This window comes from Molossus molossus, unplaced genomic scaffold (genome assembly GCF_014108415.1).
Source record: "Molossus molossus isolate mMolMol1 unplaced genomic scaffold, mMolMol1.p scaffold_m16_p_1, whole genome shotgun sequence".
NCBI classification, from domain to species: domain Eukaryota; kingdom Metazoa; phylum Chordata; class Mammalia; order Chiroptera; family Molossidae; genus Molossus; species Molossus molossus.
In genome coordinates, this window is record NW_023425344.1 from 89267710 (window position 1) to 89287142 (window position 19433).

The window sequence follows — 19433 nt, forward strand, 5'->3', positions numbered from 1 at the left end:
TTTGAAGCTAAATTAAGGCTGTAGAAAGTGCAACTCGAAAGGAATAACATGGTGCATTTCCCCACTCTGGAAGGACAAAAGCCTTCTAGGGCACTTGAATATGCTGGTGAATGTGTGAAGCTAAATGAGGCATTTAATTAAAGATTCAAAGACTGAAAAGTAAATAAATGAAATTGAACATCTTTGCTACACCATTCAATGCTGAACTAGCTGATATGCCTCATAACCTACAAAATGAAATCATTCAGCTGCAAAGCGATGGTGGGCTGAGAGCTGGGTACAACCACCTCCCACTATAAATGTTCCATAAGCAACGATGAATTTCCCACTTTGAGGAGAAATGCACTGAAATATGCACCTTTGTTTGGAACTTACTGCTGTGAGCAGTTCTTTCCTAAACTTACCACGTAAAGAGTCTACTGTGCTCCAGACTGACCAATGCAAACCTGGAAAAGCAGTTGCGAGTAGCAACATCATCAATACCAGCTGACATCACACACCTCACCACAGAGAAGCAGTTCCAACCATCCCATTAGGGGTGAGTTAATTAAATGTTTGACCAAATATAGCAGGCTAATTTTTAAGTTGATACTTTTGTATGGCCTACAAACAATGTTATAAATATCCAAAAGGCCCTTGGCAGAAAAAAGGTTCCCCACCCCTGTTCTAGATTCATCAAATGGTAATATTTTATTCCTTTTTATGGCTGAGTAATATTCCTTTGTGTATATGTACCACATCTTCTTTATCGATTCCTCTATTAATAGACACTAAGTTGTTTCCATATCTTGGTTACTGTAAATAATGCCACTATGAACATAGGGGTACATACATGGTGGGACATACATAGGTTTACACTTGTGAGTAGATGAAAGAGTTTATTTTTGTTATTATTTATTAATAATTGAATTATTTTTCATACAAACAACTATAAACCTACTTTTGCCCCACCCTGTATATTCTTTAGAATTCGTGTTTTGGGTTTCTTTGGATAAATATCCAATAGTGGAATCTCTGGATCATGAGGTAGTTCTCTCTTAAATTTTTTGAGGACCCTTCATAGCGCTTTCCATAGTGGCTGCACCAATCTGCATTTTCATCAACAGTGCACAAAGATTCCCTTTTCTCCACATCCTCACCAATACTTCTTGTTTGTTGATTTATTGATGATAACCATTCTGACAGGTATAAGGTGATATTTTATTGTGGTTTTAATTTCATTTCTCAGTTGATTAGTGATGTTGAGCATCTTTTCATATGTCTATTGGCCACCTGTATGTCTTCTTTGGAGAAGTGTCTATTTAGGTCCTTTGCCTATTTCTAATTGGATTATCTGGGGTTTTGCTGTTGAGATGTATGAGTTCCTTATAAATTTTTGACATTTAAGCCCTTGTATGATGTATCATTAGCGAATATCTTCTCTCATTCAGTTGGTTATATTTTGGTTTTGTTGATGGTTTCCTTTGCTGTGCAGAAACTTTTTATTTTGATGTAGTCGCATTTGTTTGCTTTTTTGTTTGTTTGTTTCTCTTGCCAGAGAAGATATATCAGAAAAAATACTACTAAGAGCAATATCAGAGAGTTTACTGCCTATGCTTTCTTCTAGGAGTTTTATAAAAATATCATTTTCTTAAACTTACATTTCCTAAGACTGGGGCATTTTCAGGTTTTTGAATGAGACCTTCAATAAACAAATAGTTCAATAAGCAAATAAAATGCCACTTGCAAGCATATTTTCTTTTATCTAACTTTTTCAATTGAGAGATCTGATTAAGAGGAAATCAATGTTAAAAAATAAATAAAAAGGTAAGCACTAGTACCACTACTATTAATATTAACTGCAACACATAAGTGAAGCCACCCCTAGGTCTTGGTGCTGATAAAGTTGTGAATGCACTGACCTCCTGGCATATGTCTTATTGATTAATGTAGTTCATGGAGGGATTGCCACTTCAGCTGATATCTTGAATTTCTGCTATTGACAGAGCAGTGGTTCTCAAACTTTAATGGACAGAAGAGACTCACATATTTTTTAACCAATTGTAAACTGTATCCTTAGTTTCTGATTCAATAGATATGGCAAAGAACTCTTTCACTGATCACACAACCAAAGATGATTCTGAGGCAAGAGCTCCATGGATCATCTTTTGCATGTCGGTTGCTATCTAAGTTTCCTATGTCATACATATCTAGATTCAGGCTGTGAGTCTAACAATGTGATAATGGGCTCTTACTGATGTGTAGTGGTGCAGATGAGAAACTACTTTTGCTCAATGAAAAGGGAAGGCAGGAGGAGAGTGAGAGACATCTCCAAAGAGCAGATGATATTTAATCTGGGATTTAAAAGAGGGGAAGGAATTAACTAGCTAGGAAGGTGCAAGAAAAGAAAGAACTAGCAGGAAAGATGGTGCATGCCAAAGAATGACAGGTAGAGATAGCAAAGGATAGGCTTGGGTTACCTTATGCAGAGCTTTGTATACTCAGAGGAGCATAGTCTGTCTTGGGGTTGGTTGTTTACAAACACAAGAGCTGCACAAGAAATCTCCTGAGCTACTTATTAAAATGTAGATTCCCAGGACCTCCAGCATACTGACTAAATCAAATCCCATGTGGAGAGACCTGGGTATCTGAACTCTTAACTCACAAGGGTCCCAGGGATTCTGATAAGCTGGTAGACCAAGGGCTTCTCCAACCTGAGAGTCTAGGTCCTAAAAAGGATACAGTATGTGAGAGTTGATGGCAGGAAATAGCTGGTCAGGGAGCAAAATATAGTCAAGGAGAAGGTCCAAAGCCAGAAATAGGTCAGTCAGAAATATTCTATAGAAAAAGAGTTAGAAACAAATATGACAACTAGGCAAATTAGAATGAAAAAAAAGTCTAAGATGTGGCCACAGAAGGCAGTTTGTAGAAATAAAGACCAAACATCTTATAAGAGATCAGGCAGAGGTGAACTTCCTGAACTCTACAAGGTACTGTCCAAGAAGATAGTTTAATAGCACCCTTAATATAGCCGATGATTTTCATCTGGGGTTGAAAAGACATCCTTTTCGATTAGCAGTTGAAAAGACAAATCTAAGAGAAATCAGGATTGGAGTCTGGACATTGTAATTCGATAGAAACCGTACTTTTAAGGGACCCAGACAAGAAAACAGACATGAATTACCTAGAGAAGAGGGTAGTGTGAGTTGTCTCTCTTCATTTTGTAAATCACATTCCCTCATGCTTCCTATCTAAGCATGTAGAGCTGTTCTTTAAACTACCAGTAGATAGCGCCATGGTTTTGGTAAAAAATAAAGGTAAAGCCAACGATAATAAATTTAACAACTTGTTTAAGATAGAAAAAAACTTGTGTTAAGGAAAGTCTAAACCAAATTAAGATACTAAGTCAATATCTGAAGGCTTGTTTATTGTCCAAGTAAATGTTACTCAGAATTTTATGCTCTACATTAGTTTTTACTTATGACCAGTAAATTGCATAACATAGCCAGAAATGAAACGAATCACCAAACCCACAAACATAAAAACTCTGAAGAATTTCTAATATGGTTGTCAGTTAAGAAATGTTTATTTGCTATAAAGCTAGCTACTTTCAGTGTGTTATAACTTTTGTGGGCTTTGGGCTCTTTTACTTGCGGGGTCTCTTCCTCCATACAATATATATACATATAAATTGTTTTTTATGACTGATTTGGTATAAAAACAAACATGCTCCAATGGACATGGACAACAAAGCTGGAGACGGAGTGGGGGGGGATGGGGAGGAGGGTGTCAATGAGGTAAAAAAGGAGAAACATCTGTAACAAAAATAAAATTAAAAATAAAATAAAATTAAAAATATATATATACTCCAGTCTGAATTAGTTATTAAATAATATTATTATATTCAGTTTTTCCTCTTAACTTAAAGTTAAAATATTTTTGTGGTCCCCTAAAAGTATCATGGGCTCTATTCACTGTGCCTATATAGACAAGTCCACCCAGGCTACTTTAAGTTATCCTAAGAAATGAAACATAAATAGAACATAAAACTAGAGCGAGACAATGAGGATGAGGAAGAATGTAGCCCAAGTTGTCCTTGGCAAAAAGTAAAATTCCTTTGAAGCTGCACGCATTATTTTAAAATTATATTTAAATATTGCAAGAAACTTTTTAAAAATTACTTCCCATGAAAACTGGGGCTTTATCTAGTAGGGAAACTATAGAAAGCATTAAAGGAGAATTATACAAATAGATTTTCACTTAGAATGGCTCCTTCACCACACGGTTAAGAGTAGATTAGCGGAGACAAGCCAAGCATTTGGATTACAGAGGTCACCCACACTCCTTTCACAAGTTTCTTCTTACAAACTTCTCTCAAAATGTCCTGCAACCTTTGTTGGCTTTGAAATGCTACCAAAAATCCTTCCTCTAAACTAGGGTAAGCCTGACTGATCGTTTTTAGGACTTCTTAAACACCGATATGGGGGAGTGGCATTTCTGCTTGATTAATCTTGGCTGAAGGGTAGCAAGATATGAAAATAGGACTTGTTGTCTTGGAGTTTCATCAGTGGCCCTGAAGTCTAAGGACAACGTCTAAACTGAGTCGCTAGACCACTGAAGCAATACATCTTAAGAACCGTGAGACTGATTCTACCAACATTGCTCCATCTTCCACCTCCATTTCCGTCACTGTTGAAACTGCGAAAACCTAGAGAGAAAATGTCTTTGGGGAGAGTTCTGGAAATTATAGAGGGTATAGGATAGGAAAAGGGAGAAAAAAATACTTCCCCTCACCTTAATCTAGGAAAGAGAGGTTTCTGTGAATCTCTCAAGGAATTTGGCTTAAAGCCCCTGAAGATTGGGAGACCAGAAACTGGACCCTGCCTTTGCTGCAAGAAGTCTAAAGACGCAAAGCTGTGACTAGATCAGTCTGACTGTAAACATCAAAGAGGGTTGTACTGGGTAAGAGCTTCACTTCCAGTGATGGTGTGCAAAGGCGTTTGTCTCCTAGGACCCAGCTGTGGATCCTGGGACAGAGAGACAGCCTGGGATGTGAGAGCTCAACCCGGAGCAGCTGAGGGCACACGTGAGAGGTATATTGCCGGAAACTTATGGCTAAAGTGAGACTCAAAAGCAGCCAGATATGGGAATATTACTTGTTTACTGCAGTCATAGCTCCTCTTGCAGAAGGGGAAAAATGCACCCTCCAGAAAAAAAAAGAGCCAACAATTGTATATATGTCATCTTTGACACACTTATCTTTGTCCCCTGCCCTTGACTGGTGTGTATGTGTCTCTTTTAACCAATAGAATGTGGAAGAAATGACACTGCATGATTTACAAGGCTAGATCAGAAAAGGTGATGCATCTCCCACTTAGTTTGCTGAGATATTAACTTTGGTACCCCCTGATGCCCTATGAGGGGGATTATCCTGAGGTTGCCATACTCTGAGGAAGCCCAGGCAACAAGGAGAGGCTATATGGAAGTATTGCAAAGCCATCGCTATAGACTTAACTGACAAATGAGGGAAGACACCTGCAAATGATACCAACGTCTAGCCCTCGAATCAACCCAGCCATCATTTCCCAACTGAGGACCCAGACTGAGCAGAGACAAGCCATTTGAACTATGCCTTATCCAAATTCCTGGTCCATAAAATCTTCGAGCATAATAAAATGCTTATTTTAAAGCACTAATTTGGGGGGAACTTTTTGCATAGATAACATCAGATTCCACAGGTTGAGTTCAGCCCTACAAGACTGCCCTCTGCCAACACATATACTCTTCAAATGCCAGCCGCCAACCCAGGCTGCCTGTGCTTCTGATCACTGACTTCAGATTGGAGGTTCCAACAACCCCCTCCAACTCAGAGAGCCATCATCATTGTTACCTATACTTCTAACTAACTGGCTGTAAATCAGAGGTCCCCACAACCCCCTCCTTGGTTTCAGTTAATTTTCTAGAATGGCTCACAGGACTCAGAGAAACATGTTACTTCTTAGATCGCTAGTTTCTTGTAAAAGGCTCACTGTACTCAGGAACAGCGAGATGGAAGAGACGCGCAGGGTGAGACATGCGGAAAGGACATGACACTTCCATGCCCTCTCCCGGCACCTCCGCCCGTTTCCCAACCCAGGAGCCCTCTGGACCCCATCCTCTTGGGTGGGAACTTCACTACATAGGTATGATTGGTTAAATCACTGGACCTTGACAATTTATTTCAATCTTTAAACCCTCTTCTCTCCCTGGGAGGTGAAAGTTTTGGGGGTAGGACTAAAATTTCCATCCCTCTAGTCCCATGGTTGAGTCTCCTGGCAATCGGTCCCCATCCTTAGGTGCTTTCCAAAAGCCACCTCATTAATATAACAAAGACACCATCGTCACACTCACAGCTTAGGAAATTTCAAGAGACTGGGGACTGTGAGCCAGGCACTGTAGATGAAGATTTATATTTCTTAAAAATCATAATATTATAGATATGATTCCAGGTCCTTTCACCATCAGGATTATTCTCCCATGGACTTGAGTCCATTTATGTCCAAATAAGAAATATTCTGTAATAAAAACTATCCAGTAATGCCACAGACTACCTTATAAGGCAGTGAGTTCACTGTCACTGAAAGAATAGCTTTGAAGATTCACTCAGGGATGTTGTGGAGAGATTACTAAAGCAGAGTTTAACAGAATGAAATGCTCAGTCTCTCTTTGACTCAGGCTTGTTCAAGCCTCCTTTGCTCCCATAGTCTTCAGGCTAGTAGCTGAGCCCTGCCTATAGATATGTCAATCATTAGAAGAATTCAGCTTGAGTTTTACAAAAATAGTTCCTCCCATTTCCCTTTCTCCTGAACTAAAAGAAGCCTGAACTTTGTACTTTCTTAAGGTGGATTTGAGGCACCGCTATAGCTCCCATCTTCTCAGTTGGTGGCTTCTCCATCGGTAAACCTTTCCTCATTCCAAACTCTGACGTTTTGAGTTTTGGTCTTTCACAGCATCAGGTGCATGGACTTTGGACCAGTAACAACAGATGATACTAAACTGTCTGTCCTCAAGGAAACATTTGTATTTTAAATCTTACAATATATTTGAGACCTGAGACTCTGTTTATATTCTCTCATGATCTGAGTAATAAATGAAGTCAGAAAGAGCACATAATAAAAATAATTGTGATGATAGTATACTTTAGTAAGTCTTCACAAAGGAGGAAAACTGCAAAAAATAAGAAGAAAGAAGGGAGAGTATTTTGAATAATAAGCTAGTTATTTGTCATAGTATCTCATTTACCTTCTTTTTGGGTAAACTAGGTCATTATTTAATCATTCTACCACAGATGCTCACGAGAACATTTTTACAGAAGCAAGTCTTAAGGAATTAGATGTAACTGCTTGATTTTTTAAATCTGCATTGAAGTAAGAAGCCTAGGCGGAGATTTTCACGTGGTTAGCCCTGTGGCATTTTCATACAAACTAATCTACAGATCAATCTCTGAAATATGGTTCCTTTTAGTAAAACATATTTGAACAGAACTTTCATCTTTGAGTAAATAATTAAAAGGTTAAAAGGAAGTTTTGAGCCTGACCCAATGCACAGTGAGGTTGTATTTCTAAGCTGTCCAGCTTCCTGCTAGTTTCCTTAACATAGATGCTGACCAAGAGAACTTGTCTACAGACTGAAAATCCCCAAGATTCTGTGTGACTGCTTTCAAACTCTTATTCTACTCATAGAGTTAAAAGAGCTTCAACGACGACCCTTGTGATAAGACAGCAAATACAGAATATCAAAGCCTCAGGAGACTGATATTTCACTCGTGGTCTTATCCTTACTCTGGAGATAGAAACGCTTTCTAATTGATAAGATCTTCACTCTCTGAAATACTACCGAGAAGAGCAGGGTTGCTAAGGGTAGCAAAGAGGCCTTTGGTAGCTTTGTTGAATGCTCCCCAAGGAGTGACTTAACTCTTTACCCCAAAATAAATTTAAGTTTAAGACCAAAGATTTAAATGAAACAAAACAAATCAGAAACCAAAAAATACAAAGAAAAAAAGTGAAGGATTATGTTTTAATCTTGAAAGGAGAATAGCCATTATAAGCATAACTTCAAATACAAAAGCCATAAAAGTAAACTAAGTTTAACTTCCTAAAATTTTAAACTCTCTTAATGGCAATAAATAAATAAACAAAACACAACCATTGACAACAGGATAAGAATAGACCACTCGCAGAAATAATGAACAACAAACATGAAAAATGCTTAATTTCCCTTATAATTTTTTAAATGACATTAAAGTGAGTAAATTACATATTTTGTCTATCAAATTAGCATTCTTTTTTTTTATCCTCACCAGAGGACATTTTTTTTGTTTTTTATTCAGATAGAGTGGGAGGGAGAGAGAGAAAGAGAGAAACATCGACATGAAAGGGACACACTGAGTGGTCGCCACCCGCACGACCCAACCAGGGCCAGGGACAAACCGCAACCGAGGTACATGCTCTTAACGGGAACTGAACCCGCGTGTCTCTGTACCGCAGGCTGATGCTCTCACTGCTGAGCCAAATCGGCCAGGGCAAATTAGCATTCTTTTTAAAACTAAAACCCAGCATGAGTGGAAGGAAATAGGCCTTCTCATACACTATAAATGAAAGAGTAAATTGTTACAATTAAAAAAAAAAAATTTATTGACTTTTTGGAAAGAGAGAAAAATGGATTGGTTGTTCTACTTATTTATGCATTCATTGGTTGATTCTCATATGTGCCCTGACGGGGGGATTGAACCTGCAACCTTAGAATATTGGGCGATGCTCTAACCAACTGAGCTACCCAGCCAGGGCACAAAATTTTTAAAGGGCAATTATGGAGAGACCATGGTTAGATTAGTCCCTCTACATAAGGTTTTTTTTAAATCTTTATTGTTGAAAGTATTACAGATGTCCCCCCTTTTATCTTCCATTGACCCCCCTCTTCCTGCCTTCTCCACACTGTTGTCTGTGCCCATTGGTTATGCATATATGCATATAAATTCTTTGGTTTATCTCTTCCGGCCTCCCTCCCCCACTTCCTTTGAGGTTCCTCAATCTAACCAATTTGTGCTTCTTAATGCCTTCACTTTTTCACTCATCCTCCTAACCCCCTCCCATCTGGCAACCAACAAAAATTTCTCTGTATCTATGAGTGTGTTTCTGTTCTGCTTGTTTATTTTGTTTGTTGATTCAATTGTTGATAGATATGTATTTATTGCCATTTTATTGTTCATATTTTTTATCTTCTACTTCAAGAAGACCCTTCAACATTTCATATAATACTGGTTTGGTGTTGAGAGTGAGGACTCCATTTAATCCCCAGACTCTTAGACTAAAATCATGTCCAAATTCAAATGTCAAAAAAAAAAAAGCTAAAGGCAAAAGCAAAAAAGATTATTTAAAAAAATAAAATCTTCTCACTTTCACTCCAAGCTAATTACACCTCCCCCTCCTCCACCCTCACAAGAAAAACTGGTTATTTCTTCAACAGATATACCACTTGGCAGAAGCTGACTAAAATCATCCCGGAACTTCAAATTTCCCAGCATCAAAGATGCAGTATGGCTCTCCCTCTAAGGAGAGTGCCCTCACCTCCCCTCCCCTTCCTCTGCCCCCTCCTCTCTTCCCCAGGCAATTACCTTTGCCTTTCCTTCTACTAACCTCCAAGAGCCTCTATTTTTGTTGTTGTTGTTAATCCTCAACCGAGAATATTTTTCCATTGATTTTTATAGAGTGGGAGGAAAGGAGGGAGGGAGAGAGAGAGAGGGAGGGAGAGAGAAAGAGAGAAACATGGATGTTACCTCCCACATGACCCCAGCTGGGGCCAGAAATCAAACTGCAACCCAGGTACATGCCTCGACCTGGAATCAAACTTGAAACCCTTGGGGCCTAAGGCCAACGCTCTACTGCTGAGCCAGAATGGCCAGGGCCTAGGGGGCCTTTCTTTTGCTTCTACAACTTTCTTGAGCCTACGCAGCCCAGCTGGCTCACTTCTACTACCTCTGTAACTTTCTCTTATAATTTGGAAAAGAAAAAAATGTAGTTAAACTTTGGACAAACAGAGTACAGTCTATATGCAACTGGTGCCAGAACTACATAGCCCAGAGTTTAGAAATGTTGAAAGACACCATCTTTCCATCCTGGTTCTGTCACTGAGAACTTTACAGTCTTAAAAAAAAAAACAGTTTTGCATTTTGGAAAGTGAGTTATACAAGCTCCAGGAAGCACTGAAGACCTACTCAGAAATTCTTTCTGTGCAACCTGTGGTCAAACCTGTTGCATGACTGGTAAACTTACAAATGTGCCTTCCTGTGCTCTAGGCACCCTTGGAGCAGTACTTCCCCCCATGCTACCACAGCCAGCCATCCTCCTCCTCCACCTAGGCCTCCAGCCCCTCCACCTCCGCCTCTGCCTCTGCCTCTGCCTTCACCTGCACCACCTGTAGCATCTTTGCTGCTCCAAAAATCCAATCTCACTACAGCGCTTCAGGCTGGATCATTTCAAAAAAAAATGCTAATGCAGATAACAGTTAAAGATTTACTGACTGTAAATTTTTTTAAAAACAGAGTTTTGATGAAAGGATGAAGCTTGTTCCATCACCAAATGCACGAAATTCACTAGTTTCATCTCTGACTGGCAGTATGTTATCCTGAAGCCCAACTTGAGTTACAAATGTCTTCATTACTCCTGGTAAAAGTGAAATAGACCTGCAGAAACTACTTAGAAAAGCTGATGTAGAGAAGAGCTCCAGTGGGACCCCACTTACCAACAAAGAAAATATGAAAACAGAAATTGGACTGACCCCAGTAATGAGCTGGGACTTCAAGAGAAAGTTTCGGCTGCCTCGCCCTAGAAACCCAACTCCAACTCTGCCACTTTCTGCAAGCAGCTTTGATGAACAAGGCTGATGCCAACTCTGCCTGAGCCTACATGATGAGTCATAAAATATGCAGATATAATCACCTCAATCCTTTCGTTAAAAATGTGGTAGGGTATGTACAAATACTTATTCTAATATATAATTTTATTTAAAGAATTAAAGTATGTATGGAGCTCATAAAGACTGTGGTAGAAAGTGAGTATTTAAATATTTTATGGTTTGCATGATCAATAAGAGCAGAGACAGAAAATGTAATCTCCAAAGCAATGTTTATCCTGAAATTACCCAATTTATGGTGAAGAGGTTTTTCAAATTTAACTAAGTAAGTCTAATTTGTACTCTAATTTTTAGGAGTAGTTATGACATTAAGATAATAACCTAGTTTCCATTCATCTTGGATATTCTCAGTAATTTCAATTACTTCAGCTTATAAAACTCAATCATTAAGTGCTACAAACTGGACCAATAAAAAAGACTTTCTAGATTTGATTTCTGTTCATTATAAATAGTTAAGAGGTAAACTCATACTCCATCCAAACCCAACTATTTTCCAAAAAGATTGGGAGAAAAATATCCAATGTGACCTTAAAAATAAGAATGTATTCTTTCTACCTCTTAGGTAGGTAAGTAGTTACATCAGGCTTACTGAAGTTTGAAATACTTGTTACTTTGATGACTCTATCCACATTCACACAGCTAAATATAAATTTCATGAAGACTTCAACATAAGCCCTGGCCAGTGTGGCTCGGTGGTTAAAGCATCGGCCCACAGATGAAAGGGTCATGAGTTTGATTCCTGGTCAACGGCACATACCTTGTTGTAGGTTCAATCCACAGCCTCAGTAGGGGTGTGTGCAAGAGCCAACCAATCAGTGTCTCTCTCTCTCTCTCTCCCCTCCTTCCTCCCCACTCTCTCTTAAAAGCAATGAAAAAATATCCTTGGGTGGGGATTAACAACAACCAAAAAAAAAAAAAAGACTTTAACATGAACCTTATATTTTCCACAGTACCCTGCAAAGGATTCTCTGAGTTCTCAGCAGGTTCAATATAAGACCTGATTCCATGTGCTCAACAGCCCATTGATTCAATAACAGTAATAATGCACACCTAACTGGATTTTGTTCTTTTCTGCTGTCCAGGGCTGACACATTTGGCAAATATAAATAAGTGATGCCCAGTAGCATTTGAATTTCAGACAAACAACAAATAACTTTTTTTAACTTTTCTTTTAGTATAAATATTTCCCATTAAACAGTGGGTAATTTTTTTAGTATAACCATGCACCAAATATTGCATGGGACACATTGATACTAAAAGAAAATTTCATTGTTTGCCTGGAGTTTAAATTTAACTGGGCATTCAATATTTTATTGGGCTACCCTATCAGTCAGTCCCCTACAAAGTTGCCAAGTATTTCTGGGCATCCACAGTTTGTCAGTCATATACTTATCAATGGACACTGTGATAACTTCAACAAGGATCCTCATCACTAATGTTCTAAGTATCATGGAGGAAGGGGACTTCTCATTAGGGTGACTGTGCCTGTAGGTGCAGGACTAGCTTTGATGCAGATAACCTCCACTGCAGCTCCAGAAACTGGATCATCATAAAATTAACTTTTCTCCATCAAAAGACATTAGTAAAAGGGTAAAAAGACAATCCACAGAGTGAGAGAAGATAGTCACAAAGCATATATTTTACAAGGACTAGTATCCCAAATATATAAAGAATACCTGCAAGTTAATAACAAAAAAAATCTGACGACCCAATGGAAAAATGACCAAAAGACATGAATACATATTTTACAAAATAGAATATCAAAATAGCAAATAAATTTATAAAATGTGCTTAAGCTTCCTTAGTTGTCAGGAAAATGCAAATAAAACCACTCTGAGATGCTATTACATACATACTGATGGCTAAAACGATAGAATAGATTGGATCACCTGGACCTTTAATATACTGCTGGTGAGACTATATATATTGGTATAGCAATATCTGCTAAAATTTAACATAAGCATAGTCTTTGACCCAGCAGTTCCCACCTAGGTATAAGCCCAACAGAAATGTAAACATATTTACCAAAATACCTGTTCTAGAATGTTCACATCAGCATGATTGGTAATAAACTAAATTTCCAAAACCTAGGGATTACATGTTCTGGTTTCCAGTTACCGTTTCTCAGCTCCAAAACCTCCATTCTGTACTCTGCGTTGTCATGATGAGACTCAAATAACAAAAAAAATCTGACGACCCAATGGAAAAATGACCAAAAGACATGAATACATAGTTTACAAAATAGAATATAAATTTATAAAATGTGCTTAAGCTTCCTTAGTTGTCAGGAAAATGCAAATAAAACCACTCTGAGATGCTATCTCATCTCTACTTTGTCAGATTAATCTATGTTAGTTTAAGCTAAAGAGAGACTGAAAAGCTGGAAAAGGGAGAAAGTCCTGGATTCCCACCTGTCTTGCTCCCTATTCTTGTCAGCGTCACCTCAATAATTATTTTTCACTCTGCCATTAGCAACTGGCTGCAATTTCCAATTTTATCCACACTCCCAGAAATAGCCTCCTTATTCCCCTCAAGGATAAGAGCTCCATCGGCGCCCCGCAGGGGCTTCTCCTCCAAGGTCTTGAGGAGCCAGCATCAGCTGAGCAGTGACTCCTCTTTGGATGTCTCAACGCCAGCTCTGCAGAACTAATCCTTCGGTCTCCTAGACTGAAATCATCTGCACCTCCTCTCTTAATCCGCAAGCTCTATACTGCTTCCTGCAGTTATTATCTTCCTATTACCTTAATGTCTCCTGTTGCTTCTTCAGTCCTCACATACCTAATCAATTCTTTCTCTTAAATCCTCTCTTTTGAAATAACTAATATTTTGATAATCCACCAACAGCAGAATGGATAAAGTATAATATGTTCTCAACATGGAATGCTATACAAAATTGAGAATGAATGATATACTACTGTACTTAATGGTACAGATGAATCTCACAAACAATGGTAAGTGAAAGAAGTCAAACACGCAAAAAGTGGCTAATGTATGACTCTATTAATACAAAATATAAAAACAGCGAGAACTAATGCACGATGTTTAGAAGTCAGGGTAGTAGTTACCTTTGGGAGGGTGTTGGCGGTGTTGGCTAGTGGCTTCAGAGCATGTGGGGCACATTACCACAGTGCTGGGAATGTTGTGTCATGACAGCAGTGCTTGGTTTGTGAAAATTCATTGAGTTTTACAATGATAGTATGTTCACTTTTCTCTTTGCCTATCATATATACATAAAATATACAAACAATAATGTAGGTTATAAGCCAGTGTTTGCAGTCCAGTTATAGTTTGTCACTTTCTTTATGTCATAAAAATATTTCATATAGTCAAAAATGTGGTAAAATCATGAGTAATTCATATTTTAAAAATTAAAATGGGCCCTGGTTGGTTTTGCTCATGGTTAGAGCGTCAGCCCAGAGAGAGCCGGGTTTGGTTCCCGCTACGGGCACGTACCTCGGTTGCAGTTTGTCCCTGACACCGGTTGGGGTCATGTGGGAGGCAACCAATAGATGTGTCTCTCTCACATGGATCGATGTCTCTCTTTCTCTCTCTCTCCCCATCCCTTTCACTCTATCTAAAAATTAATGGAAAAATATCCTCAGGTAAGGATTAATTAAAAAAAAAAAAACCTTTAAAAAATTGTTTAAAACTTAAATATACAAAACAGTATTTTTTCATAACAGTCTTTTTACATAATATATCACATTTGTTTTATACTCTTGTCCCATTATTTTTATAAACTGTAGTGTAGCAAGTAAAACATCAGTCACACCTTTAGTGCACTCAAGCTAGTTTTATCTCTGTGGTTTTATAAGGATATGGAAAAACTGGAGACGATTTAAGAAATGAATCATAAATTTATTCTTGAAAACCTACCAACACTAGATCTTGGTTTCTATCTTCCTTTTCAGGGTATAGACCCTAATAGCTACTAAAAATCTATAATTGCTTTTCATCTGCTTCAGTTTTAGCTTTTTATATTCCTTCCCCACGCTCCATCTGCTTGACAGTAGTTATTACATCTTTAATCTCCCTGATGCAATTCACAATACTGGTCCAGACTGTTTGTTTCCTGTGGTGATGCCTTCTGTACACCACGATCCTACTGTAGGCCAGACTCTCCCCCCAGCACTCCTGAAGGCTTATCCAGTCAATACATTCCCCCTCCCTGTTTCCAAGTCCTGACCTTTCCTCGTTAATGTTCCAGGTCCTGCCTTCTAAAAGGAAACATCCAAAAATAGAATTTTCACAAACTGAGCACATCTGTAAAATGAGAGCCCAAATAAAGATACAGAACATTACCAGCACGCCTCATGGGGTAGTTTGCTCAAAGTCTAGATGAGAATCTGTTGAAATCATCTATTCATTCTATTGATATTTATAGTACATCTACAATGCCAGTCACACTTCCAGCTACCCTGGAAATGCATGAGGCCACATTTTCAGTCCTGGCTCTGCCACTTGCTAGCTCTTTTATCTTAAATGCATTATTTGGCATTTCTAAGCCTCAACTTCTTTTTATGTATAAATGTATTTAAACATTCCTAAGGTTTCATAATTATATAAAGATAAGCCTTATTGGGAAAACATGGGTTAAAAGGGGAAAGGCATAGATTTCCAGTTAAGCATAATTAACTGATCGTGCTTCTATTTCTTTCATAAGTTCCACAGAAAATGAACAAACAAGAGAAGAATTAAAAGGAAATAAGTATGAGAAGGAAAGAATGGACAACAGCAAATGAGAACTATTTCAACAAATTTAGTGGAAAAGAAGATGGAGCAGGGATAACTAGTGGAGCCGTGTAACCCAAGGGTCTGCAGAGAGGTAAACCAGTAGACGAGCCAATTTTTTCTAGAGGCTTGGGGCTAAGATATGAGTCCCATGGAAAAGGGGTGGGGGTGCCTCCTGCTAAAACCAGGACCCAGCTGAAAATCTGTATGTTTGCATGTGAAGCAGTTGGAATTCTAGGTCCCCATTTCACCTCACCCGTGGTGGACAAGAAATGACTCAGAGAAGCACATGACTCGTGAAACTAAAGAGTGTGAGGGATGAAAAATGAAATTAGAGAGGATTAAGTGAAAATCTGAATACTGAAAGATGAGACTTTCGGCTCTTTCTTCTACCTTCTTTTCAGAACAGCAGCCAGACTGACATACACACCAACTCTTCACATTTACTCCTCTCTCCAGTTCATGGTGCATTAAATGCATTCCAAATACTTGACAGGTGCCCTGGTCTGTCAGGGGTTAGGGTGTCAGCCCGTGGACCGAAGGGTCTAGGGTTCGATTCTCAGTCAAGGGCACGTACCTGGGTTGCAGGTTTGATCCCTGGCCCTGATCGGGGTCGTGTGGGAAGCAACCAATCAGTGTTTCTCTCTCTCTCTCATTCTCTTTCTCTCCCCTTCCATGTCATCTAAAAATCAGTGGGAAAATATCCTCAGGTGAGGATTACCAAAAATAATAATAATAATACTTGACAGGCATGTGGCAGAGATATAATATTTGTAAAAAATAGGAAGAGGATCTTAGCAAACCTGCCAAATGAAACAATGAGCGAATTATTAACTGCAGGAAAAAGTACATGAGAAAGAGGTGCGATGTGGCACACTGGTGGCTTGTGCATAACATTTACACAGTCACAATGATGCAAACACTGAATATTGATTTAGCTCAAAAATTGTCATGTAGCTACAGCAGGGGATGAAAGAAGGAGAGTGTGCTTGGTACGAGCATTTGACCTTCAACACACATTCTCACCCTCTCTGTGTACTCCCTCATCACCAGTGCTGGGAAGCTAAGAATGACCACATTTCCCAAATGGTCTTGAAGCTACAGCTCTGGATCACTTCAAGTCATGTCATAAGATACACTCGTCTATGATTTGAAAAGCAGAAGTGAGGCAAAGGCCATTTCCTTGTGGCCGTGGCTGCTGGAGGAGAGAGCTGACATTCCACTGTCTATCCAGGACTCCAGGTGTGTGCCAGTCACTCTGTATGGTATGCCACAGGGTCCAAGAGTCCTTGGTGGGCTTTGCCTCTGCCTCTGTTGTTGCCTGCTCCACCCCCACAACAATTTGGTAATCACTTAATTGTTTAAGTGATTTTCCGGCTCTGAATCCCTAGAATGGTGGCCATGCCCTGCATTAAACTCTGGGAGAAAACCAAGTCCCAAATGACAAGCTGAGAAATGGCAGTAGGAGCACATTATTTAGAAATCTAGAATTTCTCACCATGAAAATCATATCACAGTGGGAGTGAGCAGCCTTGGAGAGCAGGCCCGGGGATACACAGAGGAGAATATAATTTATGAATCATACTCAGGTATCCTAAAAGCATCAACGGGATCTGGCCTCATCCACCTAATATTGTTGTTCTAAAATTAAAGAAAGCATTACTGTAGAGTGGTTTTAAACACCTACACATAAGCCAGTTTTCTTCTCTATAAGTTTTAATTGTGTCGAGTTTACGGTATTTAGACAGCCAAAGGAAGAAATAGCAGTTTACCATGTCTCAGCATACATCCCTTCATTGACCTCTGGAAACAAAAGAAATAATTAGTATGTGTTAATACAAACAGGATATTTTGTTGCTTTTTTTTTTTAACCCATATAATAAGAATACTTACTCTCCCCTAAATATCTAAGAATTTTCAGGAAGCCATGTTTCTGAAATCACTTTTGGTTCTGCTTCTACTGAATCAGAGTTCTGCATTTGCTAATTCTTGTTTGCCTAGATGGGTTCACAGGAGGATCCTAACTCCTTTTCTTGCTGTTCTCCAAACTACCGCTTCAACCCACCCCCACCCCTGGTAAAAAAAAAAAAAAAAAAAAAAAAATCACGCACACACACTTATCACATACTTTCTGAGAGGAGCTGACTCTTGAGGTTTGGGGGAGATAGAGAAAATTTATTTTGAAGAAATATAAACATCTAAAAATAAAGTTTGAAATTCTTATTCCTAAAAAGCCCTATCATCATTTCCACAACTGTCTCCAGCCATGCTGCTAGCTCTTCTCTGCTAAGCTCCACCCTCATTAAGAAAAATGTCACATACAGTATTCTTATATGGAAAAATTGAAGTAACTCCAACTCTCTTCTTCAGACTCATTTCAGCTCCTCATTACACAGTCTAGGGATCACCAGAAACTGCAGTTATGGCTGTTAGGTCAGCCACAGCATATTTTAAGAACAGAGCCAAATTTTCCCTGACTTTTGGTCCCAAGGTAGACTGTAGGAAGGGCAGGTTTAATTCAAATCGCAGGAAGAATGACTTTTTGATTATCAGAACAACAAAATAATTAATGAAATGCTGAAAGGAAATTATAATGTGCCATATTTGAATATATAAAAAGATAAATAGTAATCTCTTCTGGATGCTTTATGTTCTTTTTTTATTATCTCTTTGCCATTGTGTGGTAAATCTTCATTCATTGACTCTCTTAGGAGTACATAGAATATGATTAGGTAAAGACCCTCAAAGTATTGTTGAAAATAAATTTGTGTGTGTGTGTGTGTGTTTAATTATTTTAATTTAATCAGGTCTTTATATCACTAAAATTTTTCTGCTTTGGCAAACTGTCACTACCAACGTCTCTCAATTTTCTTTGTGGTATTTCCACATAAGCAGTCATTGGTTTGTAACATAACTTGGAAACATTTTTATTTGTAAGCTAGTTTCTGAAACTGCAGAGCGGTAAATATATTTTTCTTTAGAAATGTACACTATAAATGAATTTGGCAAAGTAGCAGGATACAAAATTAATGTCAAGAAATCGATGGCATTCTTACATACCAATGATGAACTCACAGAAGGAGAAACTAAAAAACAATCCCATTTACCATCTCAGCAAAAAAATTAAGATACTTAGGAATAAACTTAACCAAAGAAATAAAGGACCTATTCATAGAAACTACAGGTCACTGAAAAAAGAAATAGAGGGAGATATAAAAAAGTGGAAGCACATACCTTGTTCATGGATTGGAAGAATTAACATCATTAAAATGTCCATACGACCCAAAGCAATCTATAGATTCAATGCAATCCCCATCAAAATACCAACGACATACATCACAGAACTAGAACAAATACTTCAAAAGTTCATATGAAACCAAAAAAGACCTCGAATAGCCACAGCAATCTTGAAAAAGAAGAACAAAGTTGGAGGGATCACATTACCAGATTTCAGGTTATACTACAAAGCCACTATAATCAAAACAGCCTGGTACTGGCACAAGAACAGGCATATAGACCAGTGGAACAGAACAGAGAACCAAGAAATGGACCCAAGGCAATATGCTCAATTAATATTTGACAAAGGTGGCAAGAACATACAGTGGAGTAAAGACACCTCTTTAATAAATGGTGTTAGGAAAATTGGACAGCTACGTGCAAAAAAATGAAATTAGACCATCCACTTACACCATACACAAGAATAAACTCAAAATGGATAAAAGACTTAAAAGTGACCCGTGAATCTATAAAAATCCTAGAAGAAAATGTAGGCA

The 19433-nt window shown here is 38.4% G+C and overlaps 1 pseudogene; it reads left to right on the forward strand.

Moving 5' to 3' along the window:
- Window positions 1-3274: 3274 nt before the first annotated feature.
- On the forward strand, window positions 3275-10900 carry LOC118631444 (annotated as a pseudogene).
- Window positions 10901-19433: the final 8533 nt, after the last annotated feature.